At 44.4% G+C, this 21,936-nt stretch overlaps 1 protein-coding gene across 1 annotated transcript in view; it reads right to left on the bottom strand.

Annotated features, from left to right (window-relative positions):
* Window positions 1-21,936, bottom strand: part of Bach2 (BTB domain and CNC homolog 2) — a 335,948-nt gene that overhangs the window by 250,803 nt on the left and 63,209 nt on the right. The window contains exon 2 of the mRNA XM_036179422.1: window positions 2,191-2,297. The gene's annotated coding sequence lies outside the window, so the exon portion shown is untranslated. The remainder of the gene's footprint in view (window positions 1-2,190; window positions 2,298-21,936) is intronic.

Here is a 21,936-nt window from a genome sequence, read left to right as displayed (position 1 = left end):
TACTCAAAGAGCAGGACCATGACATCAGTTGCTGAGACGCCCTGGAGGCAACTTGGAGCTGGCTCATAGCACGAACTGTACATATGGATCAGAAGTTTCCCAAGCACTGTCTTGACTTTCCAGAATACCAACCTCAAAATAACAGAAGCCAGGGTCTCCAGCCATGACTAAAACTGTGGTCTATCTTTCAAAACTCCCAAGGCTGACTTCTTAGCCTGTTAAAAGCTAAGTACTTAAGCTTGGATAGGGACCTGTGGGGCACAATGGGACATCCAACAGGAGGCTTCCTTTTTTTTTTTTTTAGTGGGGGGGGGGGGGGGCAAGGGGGGGTCAGCTCAGCCAAATGTAAAATTCTCCCACATAGTTGGTTCCATTGTTGTTTCATTCTGGTTTTCAGGCCCCTTCAGATACGGTAGCAGCCACAACTCCTATTAAGGTGCAACACTGAAGGGGCCTTAGCTCTTCCCACCCTTAAGAAGGCAAGAATGGTCTAAGAAAAATCCCCTAGGGGTAGCTTTAGACCAGGAACTCAGCAGGTTAAAAGCCTTTTCTGCAGTCAAGACCAAAGCACCCCTAATCTACCACAACCCATACATTATGTCATGAGATGTCTGTTTTTCTAGAAACCTCTCTCCTCTGTTTCACATCCATTGGTGGCTCAAAAGCTGGCCTTCTCTCTGTCACTGGGCTCTGGCCTCTGGCCACAACTTATGTAGTTCTCACCACAGTGGATCTTTATCAAGGGACACAGGGGAATAAATACCAGGGGACGATTTTTGTTGTCATGACTAGAATGGGAAGAAGGGTATATCATGAGAAAATCCTAAAATGCAGAGGATAGTCACTCACTACAGCGTTCTCTTGTCACAGTGCCACATGTTATGGCAGAGAGATGACTCTGCTCTGGCCATGCCAAACATCTGCTGTTTCTGAGCATACCAGACCTTCTCATATGCCTTTGTGTCCAAACACAGGCTTTGCCCTTTAGCTGTAGTGCCTAGTTCTAGCCTGTCTTCCCAGAAAATTACCATTTCCCATCCAGGTTCCAACTCAGAATTTCACCTCCTCTGTACTGTCTCCCCTAGGTCACCACCCTGGTTTTGTTTTGTTTTGTCAACTTACTTGACACAAACTTGAATAGTCTGGGGTGAAGACCTCAGTTGAGAAAATGCTTCCATCAGATCACCTATAGGACAGTCTACAAAGCATTTTCTTGATTAATGGTTGATGTGGGAGGGCCCAGCCCACGGTGGGCAGTACTTGAGCAAGTAGTTCTGGGTGTAATAAAGGAGCAAGCTGAGCAAGCCATGGAAGGAAGCCAGTAAACAGCATTCTCTCTCTCTGGTTCTGTTTTTGCCTTGGTTTCCCCTGATGGACTGTAAGCTATAAGCCAAATAAACGTTCTCCTTCCCAAGTCTGCTTTTGGTCAGTGTTTTATCACAACAATAGAAAGTTAAGACTGTCACAGATCTGACCGTTTCTTCTGTGCCTACAGAGATTCTAGTACATAACTTATTAGAATACTCAAACCTGAAATGGTCTGCCACCTGCTAGCAGCTCAATCCAAACCTTACTCGTCACTTATCCCTAATGTGCCCAGATGGTAATAAATTGCTACTCAGAAAATCAATCAGAGAACAAATGGAAATGTTGCACATACTTGTTAGACTCTCTTGCAGCTATGTCTATAGGCTAACAGTGTCCCAACATCAAAACTGTGGCAAATGTTTCTAAGAGGCCTGTAATACAGACAGGCACTATGCAAGGCAAGTGGTACATGAATTAGTACATTTCACCCACTGTTATTAGCATATTACACATGAGAAAAGAGATCCATCAAGAAGTTAGGTCACTTGCCTAAGGTCTAGCAGAGCTGATAGTCATCTCAGGAAACCTAGCTCTATAGACTTCTTCAATAGTCATGTCAACACAGTCACACACATGGTCAACATTTCAGCTATCAAACACCTCTGGGAAATGCAAGAGATACTCTAGAGGACCATGGAATCATGAAATGTCAATCAGCTCCTGCACCCTGCCTGAAAGATGGCTTGTGGAGATTACATGACCACCCAACCTCTGAAACTATAATGGCAAGAAAAGCAACCTCCTTTGGCCACCGACAGATATATGTGCTCAAGAAAATCATGATACAGGAAAATTCAAAAAGCATATTCAAAACATCCTTACCTTGTTCATGCTGCAGTGATGGGCACAGGGGATCAGACATGTCACAGTGTGAAGCAGCTCATGAAGGTCCTTCTTGTTCCAGAACCCTCACTTCCTGAAGCAGACAGCTGCATTATAAATACAAGCAAGAAACTCATTAGGACCAGGAAAGCTAAGTGAAGTTCCATATCTAGCAGAATTTTCTGCCATGACTCCAGCCACTCATGCTATTCAGCAGGACAGCCACATGGACCTATTGAGCCCTGGGTTCTCAGGGCAGTAGGAAAAGCATGGAGGACAGCACACAGTAGTGCCACTCACATTCCAGCTTCTTAATGTTCTCAGGGAGGTGCAAGCCTAAACCAAGAAATAACTAGGGAAACTGAGGGTTGTTTTTAAAATTGTATACAATTTAAATTAAAATAACAGAGGCATTTAGCAGCTACCATATAGGATTGTGCAGGTCTAAGCAGTCATGTTTGGAGTCTCAGCGCATGCCCATGGCTCAGAGAGGACTACATACCATGGCTACAGAGCCATAGGGACAAGGGTATTCTTTGAAATAACTAATTTTTGAGCACTTACTAAGGGCTAGGAGCTGAGGCACTGGTGAGCAAAGCCAATGACTTAGGGATTTCTAGCTGGTAGTTGGATATCTTTAAGAAAGGGAAGAAACTGCTGAGTGACAGCAGTACCGGGTACCAGACCTTAGTGCCTTCTCCTATTGATGCCAAGGAGCTGAGGAACCAGTGGGCAGAGATCAGAGCCCAGCTGTATCATCTTCAAGACTGATATGTAGAAGCTCCTTGGCAGGTAACCACCAAGGATTTTAAGAAGCTGGTTTGCCATCAGCCAAATGAACAAAGTAATCCAGTACTCCCAGCCCCCTCCAAAACCAGACTAAGGATCTGTTTTGGATTGTGCTATTGGTTCTTTACAGTTATTTTAATTAACTTCACATTTCAGAATAAAACTGTGGTATGGTTCTGGGACTTTTGGTTTGTCAAATACCAAACAAAAACAGGAATGAAATGTTTCTGACTCCTTAAGTAGATGTGTGGCTTTTTCCTTTGGCAGATGCTCACAGAGCTACAAGAGAACAGCAGTGCACTGTCCAGTTCCTTCCAATACACCAATATTCATCTCCGCAGAGGCTGCATCTACAGAGCACTTCAGTGTCTGAGTCTTCCTGTGAAAATGGAATTAGAGACTTAACTAGAGCTACAGTGATTTAATAGTAAAAATCACAGACTCTCAATGGCCCACCACAGCCCCTTCTGTTCTTAGTCTCTATCTTTGTCTACTGGGAATACACATGCACTGAGGCCAGGATGCAAAGTGCAATGCTACATTCCCCATACTGACACTTTCCATCACTGTGAGAACTATTTTGCAATTAATCTGCATACACTACTATTCAGTGAACATAATGTTATACCTGTTTCTTTTTAATAGACCAAGAGAGAAGGTAGTGACAATCATGGCAGCCAGAGATTCCAAAGAAAATGGCATGCCAGCCTCAGCAGAAACACACCTTAGCAACAGTACACAAGGGAGGATCCCAGCACACCATCTCTGCAGGGTGAGTGCACACAGACATCTCCATAGGTACACAATGTCTGGGCAACAGTGGCTTCAACGGCATAAAAATTCAGTATCCAATTGACTAAAAGGTGAATGAAAAATGATGAAAAATAATTGAATTACCAGAAGCATTGGCTAAGGGATTTCTGACCTTTAAAGTAGAAACTCTATACATGCTGTTTCTTACTTAGTACATGTATTGATCCATTTCAAATCCAACCTTTCACATAACTGGAAAGCTTGTACCCATTCCTTACAGAGATATCTAATGTCACAAAATGTCACTTTATTGTTCACACTGGCACACAGGAAATGGCACAATGTCTTAACTGACAGACAAAGATGCTCGGCCAGCTACCTAAATAACCCAGCTTTCATTCCCCACAGTCCTCAATCCCTTGGAATCTGAACTCACAGTTCTCAGTAAACTAACTGTCCTGCTCCTCCCTGCCCCTCCCCCAGGTGTTCTTAGGTCCTCTGCATGTACGTCATTCTACAGCCAAGCCAGACTAAAACTTCTTTGATGGAAATATAAGTGACATAGAGAGTTCTTTACTCTCACTCACAAACACACTGTTGACATGGGACTGAAAACAATCTTGATAACTGTTACATGATGCCTTAGAGGCTTTTCTTTTTCTTTTTTTTAAGGAAAAATATTTTAGTGCCAGGGTTTAAATCTTTTTTTTTTAATGTGTGTGTGTGTGTGTGTGTGTGTGTGTGTGTGTGTGTGTGTGTGTGCCTGTTGAGTGGAAGGAGTTAAGAGCATGTGTGTACACATGGGTGTCCCTGCCCATGCATGCACATGTGGCTTTGGTGTCTTCTTCAAGTGTTCTACACCTTGTTTTTGGAGACAAGGTATTTTACTGAGCCTGTTGCTCACCTATGGGCTAGAATGGCTGGCCAGCGATGCCCCCAGGTCCTCCTATCTCTGCTGTCCACTGCTGGGATTAAAGGTATGCCCTGTTCAGCACCGCCATGACCAGCTTTGGGCATGGGCTCTGGGATTCCAACTGTGACTTCCATGCTTGTACAAGCACTTTAACCACTAAGCCACCCTCCTCCCAGGGTTGGAGACCTTCTTCAACACTTACTGGCAATAACATGCATCTGTTTAGTAGTTAAAAGTATAAAGTGTGCTTTCTGATTAATGCTGTCAGTCCTGACATCAATGTAAGAGACAGATTTCCTAACCAGACACAAGGATGGATGTAAAAAGTCCCTTTGGTCATGCTTTAATAAGCTGGAGACTCTGGGCTAGAGGTGACTTCCTTTTGAGACACTATGGAATTAAAACATGTAAAAAGACCAAAGTAAACCTGACATCCTCTCTGCCAATAAAAGACATGCACACATGTACATATATACATACACGCACACAAATACATATGTGGCCACTGTTAATAGAAAATGCCTTGGAGAATAGATGACACTTTTAGAAACTGGGTCAGCTCACTTGTGGGCAACAACCAGAAAAACTAGCCTTGTTCTATCAAATATTCCCATCTCTGCTGAAACACGGAGAACCTGGCTGTCTCACAGTCAATTTGGCTATGAAGCACTACAGAAAGCCTACAGCTTAAAAACACAACCTGCTCTCTTAAGTACAAATCATTAAGACAGAACCTGCCAAGGTATCATAACAGAATCAAGGGTGTCTTCACTCAATTTCTAAATATTTTCTTTTTCTTTCGAGTTAAGATCCTCTTGTATTGAACAAAATTAACTATAGATTTAAAGGGTGCCTTCAGAAAACCAATCCCATATGCCATTGTGTTTCCTAGTCAGCTGATCCTAACAAAACTGACCCGATGGTTAATAAAGTCTGTGTTCAACCTTACACAACTAAAGGGCTAATGAAATGTAGGCCTTCAAGGTGAGTAGAAGAAGTGGGAATAATCATGAAGGACTGGGGACATGGAAAGTCTAAGAAGAAGGCAGGGGAGCTGGGCTGTGGCTCAGCAGCAAAGTACCTGCTCAGGATGCTCAAGGCCCTAGGTTTAAGTCCCAGTTTCAAGGAAGGAAGAAAGGCAGGAGTGAGGGGAGGAAGGAAGACAGTAGACAGGGAGTGGGTGGGGTTGAAAGTTTCCAAATAAATGAAAAGTAAGGATCAGGTAAGCAAATAAAACAGCACTGGCATTATAGCCAAGTGCCCCTCACCAGCCAAGTCCTCTCTATGGTGGGGACTGGTAGATTCGGGTTCCTGGTGAGATCCCACATCTGGTGGCATTTCTAGGGTTATATACGCTCATGATTTGGGCGTCTTGGGCATCAGCAAGTGGGAGTTGGAGAAAGGTGAAGACTGGGTCTACCTGTTTCACCACTATTTACCAACAACCTCCACCTACAGTGAGACATCTGCTTCACCTGGATCACTGCTAAGATGCTTTGAGGTATGATAAGAACAGAATAAGCCAGCTTGATTCCACCCTTCTTCTTCTAAGGGAAGCTTAAGAGTGTCAAGGGCTGTTTCTTTGTGTGCCATGTCTTGGCCCTTGAAAAATGCTGTTGATACTAACAGTTAGGAGTGGAATATGCTGACTCGGCTTTTCTCTGTGCTCTAATGCTGCTCTCCATCCCCGGGTGTTTATTCTAGAAGCCTTTTGTAATCTGTCTCAAAGCTGGGTAGCTCAGGCTCTCCGAAGGGATATAGGCCAATGCAAGCAAGCATCTCACGATTCACAATGGTAAAGATGTCACTTGCAGGCTTTCAGATGCCATGTGCCCTGGGACCTGCGTGAATTCTCTTTGCTGTGCTTTTCCCTATATTACACTCAGCAATGTAAACAAAGGACTAGACATAACATATAGACCAAGAGCTTCTAGGTAAGAGTGGCTGAAGAAATAAAAAGATGAGAAGACTTCAGAAAGAAAAGACAGGACACTCTTGGGGAAATGCCCCCAAATCCAGGACTTAGGAGCCTGGGCAATCAGAAGAGCAGGTGAGAGAAACCTCTAGTTCCCTGTTTTTAGGATTGGAGCACTTCACATGTTTGTTCAAGTCCTGACAGCCTTGAACTAGAATCCACATCCAAAACGAAACAAACATAAATCCAATTTATTTCAGAAATTCTAATAGCTCCTTCCACTCCAAGGAACATGGCGCCAGAAGTAAGTACCCAAAGGGCAGGAGGCCCTTCCCCATGACACCTCTTCTGAGGCTGCTTATTCCACTGTTCCTGAAGAGGCAGCAAAACAAGGGTGAGCTGCCTGAGGACTGTTTGCATGTACTTCTGGATGTGTAGCTGTTCCTTAAGAGCGACAGTGTTCTCACCAAGCCCATACTGAGGCAGCAAGCACACCCCACCACAGCTCTGACCAAAAGCCTGGCAATGTCTGCTAGCCGCCTTGATGCCTGCACCCATCCAAAGCCAGAGACAAGAGCTCCCTTCTACAGCCATTACCACGGCTTCTTCCCTGGGGCCGGGTATGTGACTGGAAATTAATATCGGGATTTTAACTAGAATATGAACTATAGTTCAACAGGAAATTGTGACAAGGAAGAGGAAACAAGCAATTTCGTGTTATAAAGAAGGGATGCCTGCTGGTAACAAAGAAGCTGCTCTGGATGTCAGATGGAAAAGAACAAAAGCCACCAAGAAGCAAGAGTGCTTTCACACAATCTTTCCTGGTCCATATGCTTGTGATTGACGTCCTGTGGTGGTAAAACTGCCAGGGTACCAATGTGTGGAGTCAGGCAGCCACTACCAAAAGCCAATCTATATCAAGGTGACACTGAAGATGCCACCATCTGTCCCAGCTGCATCTCTTGCCTTATTGATTGTTCAAAACAAGAATCCAGAAGGAACGAGAAGAGTGAATGGTCAGACCATGCAGACACCACCGAGTCTGCCACCTGGTGCCAGCCCCAACAAAAGGAAGGAAGCAGTGTCGTACAAAGCAACTTCCCAGTTCGGTGTTAGAGACTTGTGTTACACTTTGAAATCTAGGAGTGGGATACAGAGAGCTAGTGTACATCATCTACTACCCATGACCTTTGAAGTCAGCCAGAGGATTTTCTGTTCCTTTACACTTCCAAGGGTGGAAGGGCTTAGCCTGTCTGTTGGCCTTTCCAGAGCTGTGCTACAGTGGCTTTGTGGGGCAGAGAAACCTCTGAGGAGAGGAGCCGGCTTGGTGGCTGTCCTAGGTAGCTGTAACCATCAACTCGACATAGATTGGAGTCATCTGAGAAAAGAGCTTGATGGAGGAATTGCCTAGATAAGATGGTGGGCATGTCTGTTGGGGGTTGTTTTGACTGTTAACTGATATAGGAAGACCTATCTCACTGTTTGTGACAGTGAGACCCTGAACTGTATAAAAAATCTACTTGAATATAAACTGGCCTATGAGCCAACAAACAAGCAACACCCTTCATGATTCCTGCTGTATTTCTTTGTCTATAAAGGGAGTTCCTGTGTGGAATAAACAGCTTCCTTCAGTGACAAACTGTGACATGGCATTTTAAGTTGAATAATCCCTTTCCTCCCTTATGTTGTCTTTGGTCAGAGTGTTTTATCACAGCAAAAAAAAGGAAATTAGAGCTGTGGGCAATACAGTTGATCTGACCTTTAGCTATCTTTTGGCATGTGAGTGGAGTATGTGATTAAATCTTTGTCATCCCTACCCCCACCCCAATAGTGGGGTAAATTCTCATATCACTCATGACTGTGCTAAGGGCCAAATGGCATAACATGAAAAAAAGTACCCAAAATGCAGCACTCAAATAAGATAGAGCCTTTTCTCTTCAGTTCTCTGGCCCCCATTCAGCACAACTTTATTCTGCAGAAAATTGCCAAATTGGCAATCACTTTCAATCACTCTACTGGATTATAAGTGTTTCAAAAGAAAATAACTTGTCTGGTTTGTGTAGCCCTCACATTCTCAACATTTGTTGACATTGCCTTATATAGTAGGCACTAAATAGTTACACTAAATTTAATCACAGTGCTTAAGCCAATTTTCCTTTTGAGATCAGCTGAGCCCATTTTCCTTTATTCTATCATCTTCTAATGTTTTAATATTATTATCTATTTGTAGTCTTCATTTGGCCAGAATATATTTCGAGACTACATGAAAAGTAAGAATAAAATATTGAAGAGTCTTCACCTAAGAAGAATGGCATCACTTTAGCCAGCAGAGCTGTTTTCATACTGCCAGTCTTCATTCTTTTTATGCCTCAGAAGAGGAAGAAGAGAAGAGATTCCATCACCCTACTGATACACAGGAGTCACGCTTTAATTTTAGGAGCTTTAATTCATGTTTGTCAATGCTACATGCCACTGAAAGGTGTATTATTGGTGGCTGTCACGTGTACTAAGAAACTCTCAATCCATCTGACTATTTCAGATGGAGAAGTCTGAGTTTCACTCATCTAGGATGAAGGTTTACCAACCACGCCTGGCTTACCAGGTGTGTTATCTAGTAATTCCTCCAAATTACATCACTCCCATCCGAGAGGAGGTTTCTAGGGGACTAGGGAGATAAATGAGGTTTACAAGGCTCAGGAAAACAAAACAAAACTCCTAAGTCATAGGAAGTTCCTAAAACTCATAAGACTCACAAGGGTCTTTTCAAAGGTTACATAAGCAGTAACAGCTTCTGGGGAGAGGAGACTTTTGGACAAGCTGAGCTGCCTGCAAGTCATGCAGGCAACTCCAGGGATGCAACTTTTCTTAGTCATCTCCCATGCTGGGGTGGGCTTCCTGGTGCTGCAGCTATATTTGAGTCATCCATGCTTCTGTAACTAGCTTGTCTTAGTCACTCTTCCATTGCTGTGAAGAGAGACCCGTGACTAGTGTGATGGAGAAAAGGAAAAGTTTATTTGGGGCTTACAGATTTCAGAGGGTTAGAGTCCATGACTATCAAGGTGGGGGCATGGTAGCAGGCAGGCAGGGATGGCACTGGAGCAGTAGCTGAGAGCTCATATCTTGACCCACAGGCACCAGACAGAAAGAGAAAGCTAAGTGGGAATAGTGTGGCTTTTGAAACTTCAAACCCTGCCCCCAGAGCCACACCTCCTCTAACAAGGCCACACCTCCTAATCCTTACCAAACAGTTCCACCAACTAGGGAACCATTATTCAAATATATGAGCCTATGGGGGCATTCTCATTCACACCACCACATAACTTCTCACTTACATTCATGTTAGTAACCCCAATAAATGCACCAAGCACAAAGCTAGCCTTGGGTAGAGTCCTTCTAGTCTGTTGCCAGTGCTGTATCTGGAGTGAATAGACTTGTGCTCATGTCTCCCCAGGAAAAGTCAAACAACACATGCAGACAGAGTCCTAGAGCTTCCTTCTCTTTTGAGGGTTTGAATAATCTAGGAAAGTCCATTTTTCTATGATTTGGTGGGAATCTGAAGTAACAGTATCATGAGTAGTTACTTCCAAATGACCCACTGAAGAGGGAGCGATGTCACAGGAAATCATTGGAAAGCACCTCTTTGAAGAAGCCAAGGGGCCAGTTGACTCTTCGATCAAAGGTCAACAATTATCGGACCTGTTTTCTCTTGAGCAGACCTAGATAACAAGCTGTACCAAGAGGCAAGCAGCTTAACAGGAGATGGCATGCACAGGTCCAATCTGCCCACTTTGGAAGCCTGGAACGGTTCTACTGTCTTGCTTCTCTGGGGAAAAAAAAGCTTTCACTGATTCCCAGAAGAGAGTCTACCTGGCATGATAGACTCGAATGGAAGGCAACCTCAGAGAGGATCTCTTAGTTTGCCTTAGCGTTCCTGGGGCTCAGGGTCGGCACTTTACATTACCAGCTTCACTGTAGCATGGTGTGTTCTCTCTGAGAGACGACCATGTGCTGGGTTGTAAAAACTAGTCCACAAACATAAGGTTCGCTTTGACCACAAGTACAAATGCTTCTGTAAGCTGAACTTTCAAAATCAATATAGCTTGTCACCTACCATGCTGGCAATAAAACTTCAGGTTTATTCAAACATGGTGCCCTGGAGCTCCATCCTAACCCCTGAAAACTTAGAGGACGTTCTTGTTGTTCTCAACAAACAGTACCATTGCTGAGTCTGAACATCCCAGTCCCTAGAGCCGAGAGCTGACAGCCGTCCCTACATCATCACAACTGATGCATTAGGGGCTTCCCTGGAGCTTATATACTTGAAAGTATTCTGTGTTTTATCAAACACATAAGGCTTCAGGTGCATGTGGAGGGAGGGAATTATCAAAAAGTGGTCCAGCTTGCATCTGCTGAGTATATACTAGGCTGCTGGAAATGCCCAATTTGGGAGTTCCTAAAATTCAAGTCTGCCATAGTTTATGTCCCATATGTGTCCATGTAGTTGCTGTTCAAGCTAGACCAAGTAATATATTCTTTGAAGTATCAGTTATATTGTGACTTACTGTTTAACTCTTCCTCCTAATGGTACTGTCAGGTAAGAAAGATCTTAAGAACAGCTTAGGCCTATCAAGCATCCTTAGCATCAGCCGTCTAGGCAACCGTTCTAAGGAAGCAGGTCATCTTTGTGCCCACTCTGTTCTTTGGAGAAGAAGCTGCCTTGTATTTACTTCACCAGGATTTACAGTTGGATGATGGAATGCTAATGGTGGGATAAGAGGCAAGGGGGTAAGAAACAGAGCAAGGGCACAGTCACACCACTATGTCACCAGCAGGAACTGTAGGGCTTGGCTGCATTCTGCAACAGCAGCTCAAGGGACTGTCACAGACACAGCCAGCCACGTCCCTCAGGGCCCCTCTGATCTCATTATAGCCGTCCACACCAGTCCTCACAAAGCAAACAGGAAATTTACGCCTGCCTCCTGGTGGAAAGCTGCACATTCCTTCCCAAGGAGACCACAGCCACCAGTATGGGGAGGAAATGAATGTTGCTCCTGAGAAGCCTGTGTCTGAGGCCTTTCTCTCTTTCTGAGGTAGCATACAAAGTGGGTGAGCTCAAGGCCCCAGCTCTGTGTACTGCTACCATTAGGAGACATTTCCTGGCTGCTGATGTCAACATTCCAAAGCTCCGACAGTAGGGCCATTTCCTCTGGTGTAGCTTTGGGAAAGTCCTGCAAGGCAGCGCTGACGGATTCCACCTGCTAAGGCCAGAGGACAAGAAAGAGGCTGTTCTGCAAGAACAAATCCCAGGCCTCCGGGGTGTGTGAGTGTGAGTGTGTGTGTGTGTGTGTGTGTGTGTGTGTGTGTGTGTGTTCTCCCTAAAATTCTATTTGCTACTTGGAAAACTTTACAGAATCTGGTATTTCCATTTTGAATGACAAGAGAACGGGTATAACCTATGAGTTACAGGCTCAGTGGTAAATCATGGATCCCACATGCTGTGGTTTTGAACAGGTAATGACCCTGGAGTCTTAGGCATTTGAACACATGGTCCCCAGTTTGTCACACTGATGAAGAGGTGAAAGCAGGACAGCCTTGCTGGAGGAAGTGCATCGCTGGACACAGGCTTTGAGATAAGAACACTTCCATCTCTTCCAGTCTGCTCTCACTGCTCCATGCTTGTGGTTGAGGAAATGAGGTCTCCACTTCCTGTTCCTGCTGCCATGCTGTCCTCCTCATTATGGACTCTAACCCTGGAGCCACAAGCTAAAATAAACTTTCTTCTATACGTTGCCTTGGTCATGGTGTTCTATCATAGCAAAAGAAAAGTTACTGCTACAGCACGTATGAGGCTCTGGGTTTAGTCTCCAGCAGAGCACAACACACACACACACACACACACACACACACACACACACACACACACACACACGAGACAGAGAGAGACAGAGACAGAAAGAGATCACTTTACACCCTATCTCACAAGTGCTAAAAGCCTAGTTCATGAAGCCAGTAGTAAACTATGAAGCTAAAACGAGAAGGCAGAGTGGTATTCCTCAGCCAGGGTGGCAGGGTTGATGCTGTCCCACTGGGGATATTTATGAATGTGGGGAGACATGTTTGGTTGTCTCTATAAAGGGAGGTGCCACTGACATATGGAAGACAGAACCTTGCAAAGCTGCTAAGATTCATACTCTCCCACCTACAGGACAGAGTCCATAATAATTACCTGGTCCAAACTATCAGCAACGCTGAAACAGATGCTCTGACACAGAGGGACTCAGAGGCATAGACTAGCGTTAAAACAAGGCCACTTCAAAGGAACAGCAGTGTTGCTGTTACATAGTCTGGGGTTCCAGAAGTGCACAACAACCACAAAACTGTCCTCATTCTCTCTTCAAGTCTAACGATCCAGAGCTGGCCTGAACCTCAGCAGAGTGATGGAATTGGAGCAGTGTGGAGGAGAGCGGGGAGCGTGAACGATAGAGCATTTTATTGGCAACCTTTTGAGCGCTGTGTTCATCCTAGGTGAGGGTGTATCTAAACTCTGAATGCTCAAGTTCACTGGTGACAAGTAACAGCAGGAATGTATGATCTGATTCTGGAATTACTGTAACCACACAGGCAACTTAAACATATTTCCGTCCCCAAACACTGGCAAAATGTTCCAACTTTTGAAATGCTAACAAAATATGAGGAGCCATGGGGACCTTGACCTACATTCTAGGGTGGTTAAAAAGGGGTAAAAGCTACATAGTGGAGTTGAAAATAAACACAAAATTGCAGGGATGCTTTCTATGGAATTACTCATGCTAAGTATTTTTTAAACGCCCCTCATTTCTAATTTTCCGTTCCAGTTTCCATGCATTTCCTATTCTCTGCATAGCATGCTTCCAAACATTTGAGAGAAGAATATAAATTTAGATAATTTGGTAATTTTTCTCTTAGGAAGTCTTTTACTCTTTAAAACAAGGAAAATTCCTGCACCCTTGTATATAAGCGAATTCAGACTTTGTGAATGAGCAGGGACCGTTTCAATGGGCTGTTTGGAAAGGCCTGTGGTAGAAAGAGTACGCAAAACTGATTTGTGAAGTTAATACAGCTTCCCACAATTACGAGTCCAGCTTTTCTTACTTCCCAAATGCTAAAGGAAAACAAAAGCCCTGGTGGGGGGGGAAATGGTGCCCTCCTTGGCATCTCAAAATGGTTGTCTTTGCCTGGAAGCCATGGTAACGACTCTATTTCACCTACCGTAATTATGGTATACCTCGCAGCAAGTCTCCACAACATCCACTTTCCTCCCTCCACTCAAGTCCTGCTCCACGATCTCTGGAAACTATTACCCAAGAGTCCTGTTCCCGCTTTCCTCTTCTCCCTCCTGTGCGTCCTCAGTCATGCTGACGTCAGGACAAAGCAAACTTGTATTACGTCACAGAGCAAACGCGCTTGCTGTCTCTAAACCAGCCCACTGGTCGTGTGTTGCTACTGGAACCAGCACTGGCACAGTGTAGTCTTTGTTGCTGGGTGCTGCTTTTACAAAAATAAGTTTCCCCATATTCCTTTCCTCTGCTGAGAAGAGGGGAGCTTCTAGCCCGGCTCCACCCATGCTGTAAACTAGACGTTGCCTTATGTACAAGGGACTCTAAGGCATTCCTCAGTCTAGCTGCCTGCTGCAAAATTCCTGCACTAGGCAGTGAGCTCCCCTGGCTCTTCCTCCTTTCTGCTTTGAGCTCTTTCCCCTCTCTCTCTCTCTCTCTCTGTCTCGCTCTCTCTCTTTCCACTGCCTCACTGTGTTTTTGTGTAAATGATCTCACATGACTCAACAAATCCATCTGCCTGAAGCAGGCCAAGTCTGGAGCCCTCCCAGGAGGGCGGAGAAGAATTGCTTTGTGGAAAGGACCTGGAGCGCTGCCCTTCCTCTGGCTCAAATTACCCGCCTGTCAGGCCTGACGGATCTGGCTAAAAATAAAAGGAAGCGGGCTGTGAAAAGCAGATGAATGGGCTCAGCAGCTCCTCAGATAACACAGACCTGCTGTTGCCCCCAGCTTCCCAAACAGAAACTTCAAATGTGCCACCTCTGAGTGCAGTGAGGTGGATTCCAGGTGAAGGGGCTGTCTAGCCCACCAGAGTAGGTGACAGAGCCTGGATTTCAACTTTAGCCCCTCCTATCTTCCGCGAGAGTGTGTGTGTGTGTGTGTGTGTGTGTGTGTGTGTGTGTGTGTGTGTGTGTGTTAGAGGGAGGGAGAGAAGGGAAAATAGAGACTTGTACAAGAGGGTTCTCAGAAAACAGCTGAATTCAGTGAGTGAAGGCTTCCCATGTCTTAAAACAATGTTGTTTCCATGATTCTCCACACCAGACATTTTCAGCCGCCCTCTGATGTCACTTCTCCATTCAGAGCCAGCAAAGAGTTAAAAGTCCTTCTTGTAAGTGTATGGCCAGCGCCTGCAGTGGGTATTAAGCACTTAGGTTTGCAATGTAATGACACACTGTAACAATCTGTAATATGAAACATCAGCAAAGCTCTGGCTCTGAGGCTCCCTCTCCCCACAATTAGCCATATGTTTGGCTCCTCAGATAGCCAAGCGGGTGTTCCAGCATGCCATCTGGTTTCTATCCACATAGGCAACTGCAAAGCAAGGGCTGTATCCCTCTGGAGCTGTGTGTTTCTTTTTCTCTCTTCTCCCGTCTTCCCTTTCCCCACTCCCAGCTCCTCTGGCTCCCCAGCAAAAGACTTCTCTGCCATTCATCACATGCAAAGAAAATGTTACCTGACCTGGCAGCAGTGGAGCCATTAAGAATGCACAGCTGAATTGTAAACACGCCAGAGGGGCCTTTACATCGCCAGAATCTCTACAAGTCAGTCTTACCCCCACATTCTCTACCCCCTTCCTCATCTCCTGTGAGTGCTGACACTTGATCCAGCATGTTAAAAATAGGTACATTCTTGACAGATCCAGGGTGTGCTGTGGTGACCTTCAGAGTTGCTTCACATAGTGACAGGAAGGCTTTAAATCGCCCATGTGTCCGCATGCACACACACATTTGTCTCAGCATTTAATCTGCTTGACGTCAGTCCGTCTCACACAGGATGACATCGCCCTAAGTGCAGGATCCAATCCCTCCTGCTCCTAAGGCATTCAATTCTATTGTTTAGTTGTCTGGTGGCTCTCTCCCCTTAAAGAGGGGCTCGCACAGGGAGAGAGCCGTGGCACTTTAGAAGAAGAACAAGTAGCCACTTTCTGCCAACTCATAACCAACAAAATGGTGCTTTCTACCTTCTGCATTTTTTTCAGGGGTGAGTGGGGACAGGATCTCATGGATACACCAGGCTGGCCTCCAGCTAACTATGCAGCCAAGGATAATGCCCCTCCTCTTGCCTGCACCCCTGAGGCTGAGCTTACAGGTGTGCGCCACCACACCTGAGTTATGTGGTGCTGGGGATCAAACCGAGGGCTTCATTCATGTTAGATAAGTACTCTGCCAACGAAGCTACTCCCCTAGGCCTGCACTTTAACTGCATGCAAGAATGGCACATGCTCTTGGGATTTACAGGATTTTCCTAGAGTTCCTCCTTCAGAGGATTTGAAGCACTCTATTTGTACTTTGAAGATAATAAAATGTCTGTACACCTGGAGATAGTAAAAGTGTATCTTTTGACTGTATATTGGGATATCTGATATACAGAAAAAAAATTCTTATTTATGTAAGAATTGAAGCCCAATTTGCTGCATTAGGAGGCCATTAATTAGGAACTAACACTTGCCATATCTTATTTTAAAAGCCAGTTTCTTACATGCCAAGAACAAAAGGAAGACTATCATTAAAAAGTGATTAAGCAGAATGTCAGATTCTATCAACACAGTGGGGCTGGAGAGGACCTGTCAGGGAAATTCTCTTTAGTAAGTCTAACAAGGGTGCCAGGAAGGCCACCGCCTGCGCAGACTTAAGCTCACTGCCCTGTTGATCTGCACTCTCATGATCTTAAATATATGCTTTATTAGCTAATAGAGGCACTGCAATTCTGTTACACACAGGTTCTAGAGGATGACAGAAAGGTGAACTTTTAATTTAGGAAGCTTTAGAAAATTATGCAGAGGAGCCCAACATATATAAATTATTAGTTTAACATGTTCATAATATACAAATTACTACTGAGCCATTTTACATTTTATACATTTTACATTTGAAACAGCGTAGACATGTAGCGTCTCTCCTTGTGTTTTAGTCCTAATCCAAGGGCTCTGTGGATAGACTTACGGGCAGCATAGACACAGATCTTACAGACAGTACAGGTGAAAGGATGCGCACAGGTTTTCCTCATAAGCTGACCACACAAGAGCCAGATTCAGGAGAAGGAATACTGGGCTGGGGCAATGGCTTTAAGCCGCTTGCCCAGTCCATGCCAAGGATGAAGAGAAAGACATAGCTTGAGGCCAAAATAGGAAAAGTAGGGCGGCATGAAAGAGTCAGAGCCCATATGCATTTCTAGAAAGAATTAGAAAATCTTAAATGATTGGTCATTTAGCGATGAAAGAGAAGGGCTCTGAAGACTGTCCAATATGGTCGTTGCTGTGTATTTTAAGGCTATAATGTGTACTTTCAGTGAAATGTGTATTTCACTGATTGTGCTGCATACCTGTGCAGTTGAAAAAAAAGCAATGTTATTTATTAAACACATGCTGAGTATTCCTCCCAGGTTAGGCCGGGCTGGGTACAGGAGAGGGAAAGGCTTTGGGACACAATCTGAAGCTTTTGCGTTGTTTTTGAGACAGGGTCTCTTCAATGTTGGGCCCATGCTGACCTTAACATCATTATGAAGCCTAGCCTGACCTCAGACTCCAGACCTTCCTGTTTCTGCTCCCCAAATGTTGAGGTCAGAGGTGTACAACACAACACATGGCCACAATCATTACTTCTGAGGGGTTCAAATATGATGTGGGGGACTCAACACAAATTAGAACAATGTGAAGAGGTCTACAAGATGCTCCCTAAAACATAACTAAGACTTTTTACTGTAAGGTGTTCAGCAGACTTCTGCTTGGGGCACCAGGGTCCACATCAATTGACTTCGAAGTGATCCGGGATTTGATTTCAATGTTTGTATTCGGTTTTGCTGAATTAAGAAAATCCCCAAACAGGCAACTACAGAGATCACTCACTCTCTGAACCGTATGATTAAAAACTTGGAGAAATTTTCAGACAGAGCTCTGGCTCTTTGCTCTCTTAATTCTTTCTCTGGCTTCAACATGGCACAAAGGAAACTGAATGCTTTGCTATTTCAAACACTATATGAAATGCCTGCTTCTGTATTCTGGAGATGAACGGATGTGAATAGGAAGCTACACTGGTAACTCCAATGGTTTTGTAGTCTTCCATTTTATAATTTGATAATCTGCTTCAAACTTAACCAAATGCTTTAAAGAAATCTAGTCAGATTTTGTTTCAAATTCAGTAACTAATGTAATTACTTGAATGTGTAACTGGACAACTACTTAAATTCCTTAAAACAAGGAGATTCCGAAAGAGTAAGTACAGTGACCCTGTAACAGCATGTGGGTTGCCAACCCACACAGAAGCCTGCCTGCAGCTCACAGGGGCTCAGAAGCCTGTAGCCCACAGGGGCTCTGGAGCCTATGGCAGGCAATCCACTTGCTGAATATGTGTGATGGAGGAATTTAACTGTTCAGTTTATGAGCCTAATCAGGCTGGAATCTAAAAAACACAGCTATGGAATTTCTGATCAATGGTTAAGTTGTGTGCTAGCTAACCCTAGCTGTCACATGGACAGACCTGGGGAGAGGGACTCTCAACTGAGGAATTGCCTTCTTTAGACTGCCCCGTGGGTGGATTTGTGGGGCATTATGGTGATTGTTGAGTGATAAAGAAGGGTCTAGGCCACCATGAGCAATGCCACCCCTGGGCAGGTAGTTCTGAGTTACATAGGAAAGCTAGCTGAGTAGATGGTTCCAGTTAGCCCATAAGCAGCATTCCTCTGTGGTTTCTCCTCCAGGTTCTTGCCTTGAGTGTCTGCCTTGGCTCCCCTCAATAACAGACTGTAAGATGAAATAAACTCTTCCCTCCCTAATCTTGAACAATCTGTAAGAAATTCAAATATATACATCAAATTAGCAAAAAGCACAATTTTGAAGTTAACTTGATAATCTAATTCAATGTACTAGTAGTTTCAATGCATTCAAATTTGGTAATTTATTAAGTGTGTTTTTAAAATTATAGTTATAAAGATATTTTAAAGTGTTAAGGTGAAATGCAAATTAAATATTTACAGAGTCTTTCAAATCTCTCCAAGAACTAAATAGACCAGGGGTTGAAGGCCATGGGCTTAGTAAGCACTTTGAAGTTAAAAGTAAATTTAAGAGGAATCATTGATGCACCACTATATGAGGATCATCAGGTCAGGACCAAACTTCAGCCTGGAGGAGAAACCATTTCTCATTCCCACAAAGTAGAGAAGTTGAGAAATGATGCTCCAGAGAGCATCTAATGACTTAGACTCAAAGGAGCTGGGCAAATATTTGAGATACATTATTCATGCCTCAGTGTTTCTCACTGTTAATTCTTCAATAATTTATCCACTCATCATGTACCAGGAACACTCTGAGAAACTTGGGATATGACAGTGAAGAAATAGAACAAAATTCCTATCTTTATGGAATTTATAATCTACTGAGGACAGATGATAAACACAGATAAGATTCACAACAGCCATTGTCTTGTTATAAGGTGACAAGAGCAATAAAACAGTACTGGAGCCAACTAGAAGTATGGAGGAGGTGGCTGCAGTTTTAAATGGGACAATCAGAGTGGGCCTTGAGGACACACATGATGGGCAGACCAAGAAGCTATCATGCAGAGCATCTTCTCCAGCTCTATTCCCAAGGATCCTCAAAAGCATGACTTGAAATCCTGTCCCTGGTCAGAAACACTGGTCTGAGGCGCTCTGGGTAACCCTAATGGACCCTGAAATTTGAGTACCAGCGGCTTCATGGTAAAGACTTAAAAGAACATGCTGGACTGGCTGTGGTTATGTACATCTGCAATACAAGTACCCAGAACCCAAGAGGGGATGACTGAGTTCAAGGCTAGCCTGGGTTAGAAAAGAAGTCCCAGCATCAGGCTCTCCTCCCTCCAAAAGAGGAGCACAGCTATGCATTCCACACACAGAAACTGTGATGAGACCAGGTGTCTGGCTAGGAGAACCTTGAGGAGAGGGGTGGGAACCAAGCAAGAGAAGCCAAGGGACCCTAGGTCACTGGTAGCCTTAAGGTCTCAGTGAGGTTCTTACTCTAAGAGCAACTGGGGAGCTGCAGGCAGAAGGGCCACACGGTTTGACTCATTTCATTAATTGCTGGTGCTGGACTGAGTGGAAGCATGACCGGACTTTCCTCAGAGAAAGCTCCTGGACTTTGAACGTCTACTTTGGGCAGTGGTGTGCCTCTAAATGTTTGCAGTCAGCTCTGAGGACGAAGAACTCTGATTCGCGATGTTTGCTGATTTCCACAGTGTAACACTTCTGCTTCAGTGATCGATCAGAAGCTGTCAGGAGACTCACAGAAGGTGGAAGTGCAGAGAGACGTGCCCAGCTGACTGGACCCTGAGTGGAGGTGGTCCCTAGGCCACGGCTAATGTCAAGAACAGGGAGACTTCCGCAAGCTGGGTTGAAGGTATTAACAAGAGCCCATCAGTCCACATACATGTAGTATCTTCCACAAAGACAGACCCAATTCCTTAGAATTTAACACAAAGATAATCTGTTACATTCTTTAATTCAGGCATGGGGTTCACACCGCTGACCCCAGAACGCAGAAGGCTGAAGCAGGAGGACTTCCTGAGTTCCTAGTCATCCTGAGCTACAAATGTGAGGTACTGCCTGAAAACATTACTACCTTCCTTAAAGAATGGTGCATTAACACCAAACCCTATTTTCTTAAAAAGAATCTATCTGCCTTACTTGGGAGTTATCTGTCATTCCATTTTCTCCCTACCAGAATTAGTATTTTATCCACTCAAAAAGTACACTGAGTGGGACTGGTCACGCAGATCACGGTCTGCCTCTCCAAGAACTCACTTGAATCTGGGCAGGCTATTAACAGCGTCGAGTGCCTTGCAGGAATGAAAATTGCAATTTATTTGAAGACAGAGCCAAGTCTGCATGAGCCTTTATCCATTTGGTTTGCCATTAAGGAACTTTCCCCACCTATCAGACTGCAGTTTATGAATGACACTAAGAAGCAGCATCTTCTGTTAGAGAAGGCATTCTGTGGCCTCAGGGGGAACAGTGTTGGCTCCCACCAGGGGTTCACTCATTCTCCACTCTGTACAGCCCAGCGGGTGCACCACCCACATTCAGACCCCAGGCAGCCAGACAGCTCTGCTACAAGCTACACTCCTGTGAAACAATGGGGTCTTTCAGGCCTCACAATCTTGTGAAGAAACAGGCTAGAACGTCATGGGAAAAATTAGGAAATATGGGAGCAAAACAGCCCACAAAAGGAGGGGTGGAGCTGCTTGCTCGGATGTTCTAATTCCCCGAACAAAGAGGAAGAACAACCATGACAGCTCCCTGCCTGCTCTGACTCTGCCCTTCAAAAAGCAAAGCTCCCAGCTCCCTTCCCCTTTCTTTTCCTAGGTGTTAAGGCACTGAGTCACAGATGGCAGGATGAGAAAATTCTAAACCTAAGGAGCAGAGTTCATTTCAAAAAGCTTAGCCTGAGGAAAATTGTAATAAGCAGGCCTACACTCCAGCCTTGTTCTGTGACCCAAACACCAGTCCAGTTATAGATAACTGGACATCAACAGTTGCACAAAGAAAAACGGAAGCTCTTCATATGCCCCCCCACACACTTTTTAGATCTTCCAAACATTCTAGCTGTTAAATCTGACGTACTAGCCTCCTCTACACCTCAGTTATCCTTTATACCTCAATCTCCTAGCCCAGGAGCTATTTTCCACCCCAGCCTTTGCTATGTGTTCCTCCCACCAGACAACATCTCTCTCCATTTCAGATCCTCCTGGGACAATAAGGAGTTCTAAGGTAACCAAGGACATCTGGAAGTTACCCAAGAAATGCATCCTCTGCTTCAGTATGTTTTCATAATGCAACTGTATTTTCCAATTGATCATGTGAACTGGAATGTACTAAACCCCCGAGGATAAACTGACTTAAGTTATTCCTCAGCTAGTTTCCAACTCTTGACCAAGTTGTTACCTGTAAGATATTATCAACTTTTGATCACACCACATCACAGCTGTTGTCTTCTAACAGTGAAGGCAATGACCCGATATTTGTGGAAAAGAATCTTAAGTTACATGAAAAAGAAGTTTACTTTGCTCTTACAAGAATAATACAGCATACAATAA

The sequence above is a fragment of the Onychomys torridus genome, chromosome 2 (assembly GCF_903995425.1).
Source record: "Onychomys torridus chromosome 2, mOncTor1.1, whole genome shotgun sequence".
Taxonomy (NCBI): domain Eukaryota; kingdom Metazoa; phylum Chordata; class Mammalia; order Rodentia; family Cricetidae; genus Onychomys; species Onychomys torridus.
Note: the sequence above shows the minus strand (reverse complement) of the source record. Positions and strands in the feature narration are given on the sequence as shown.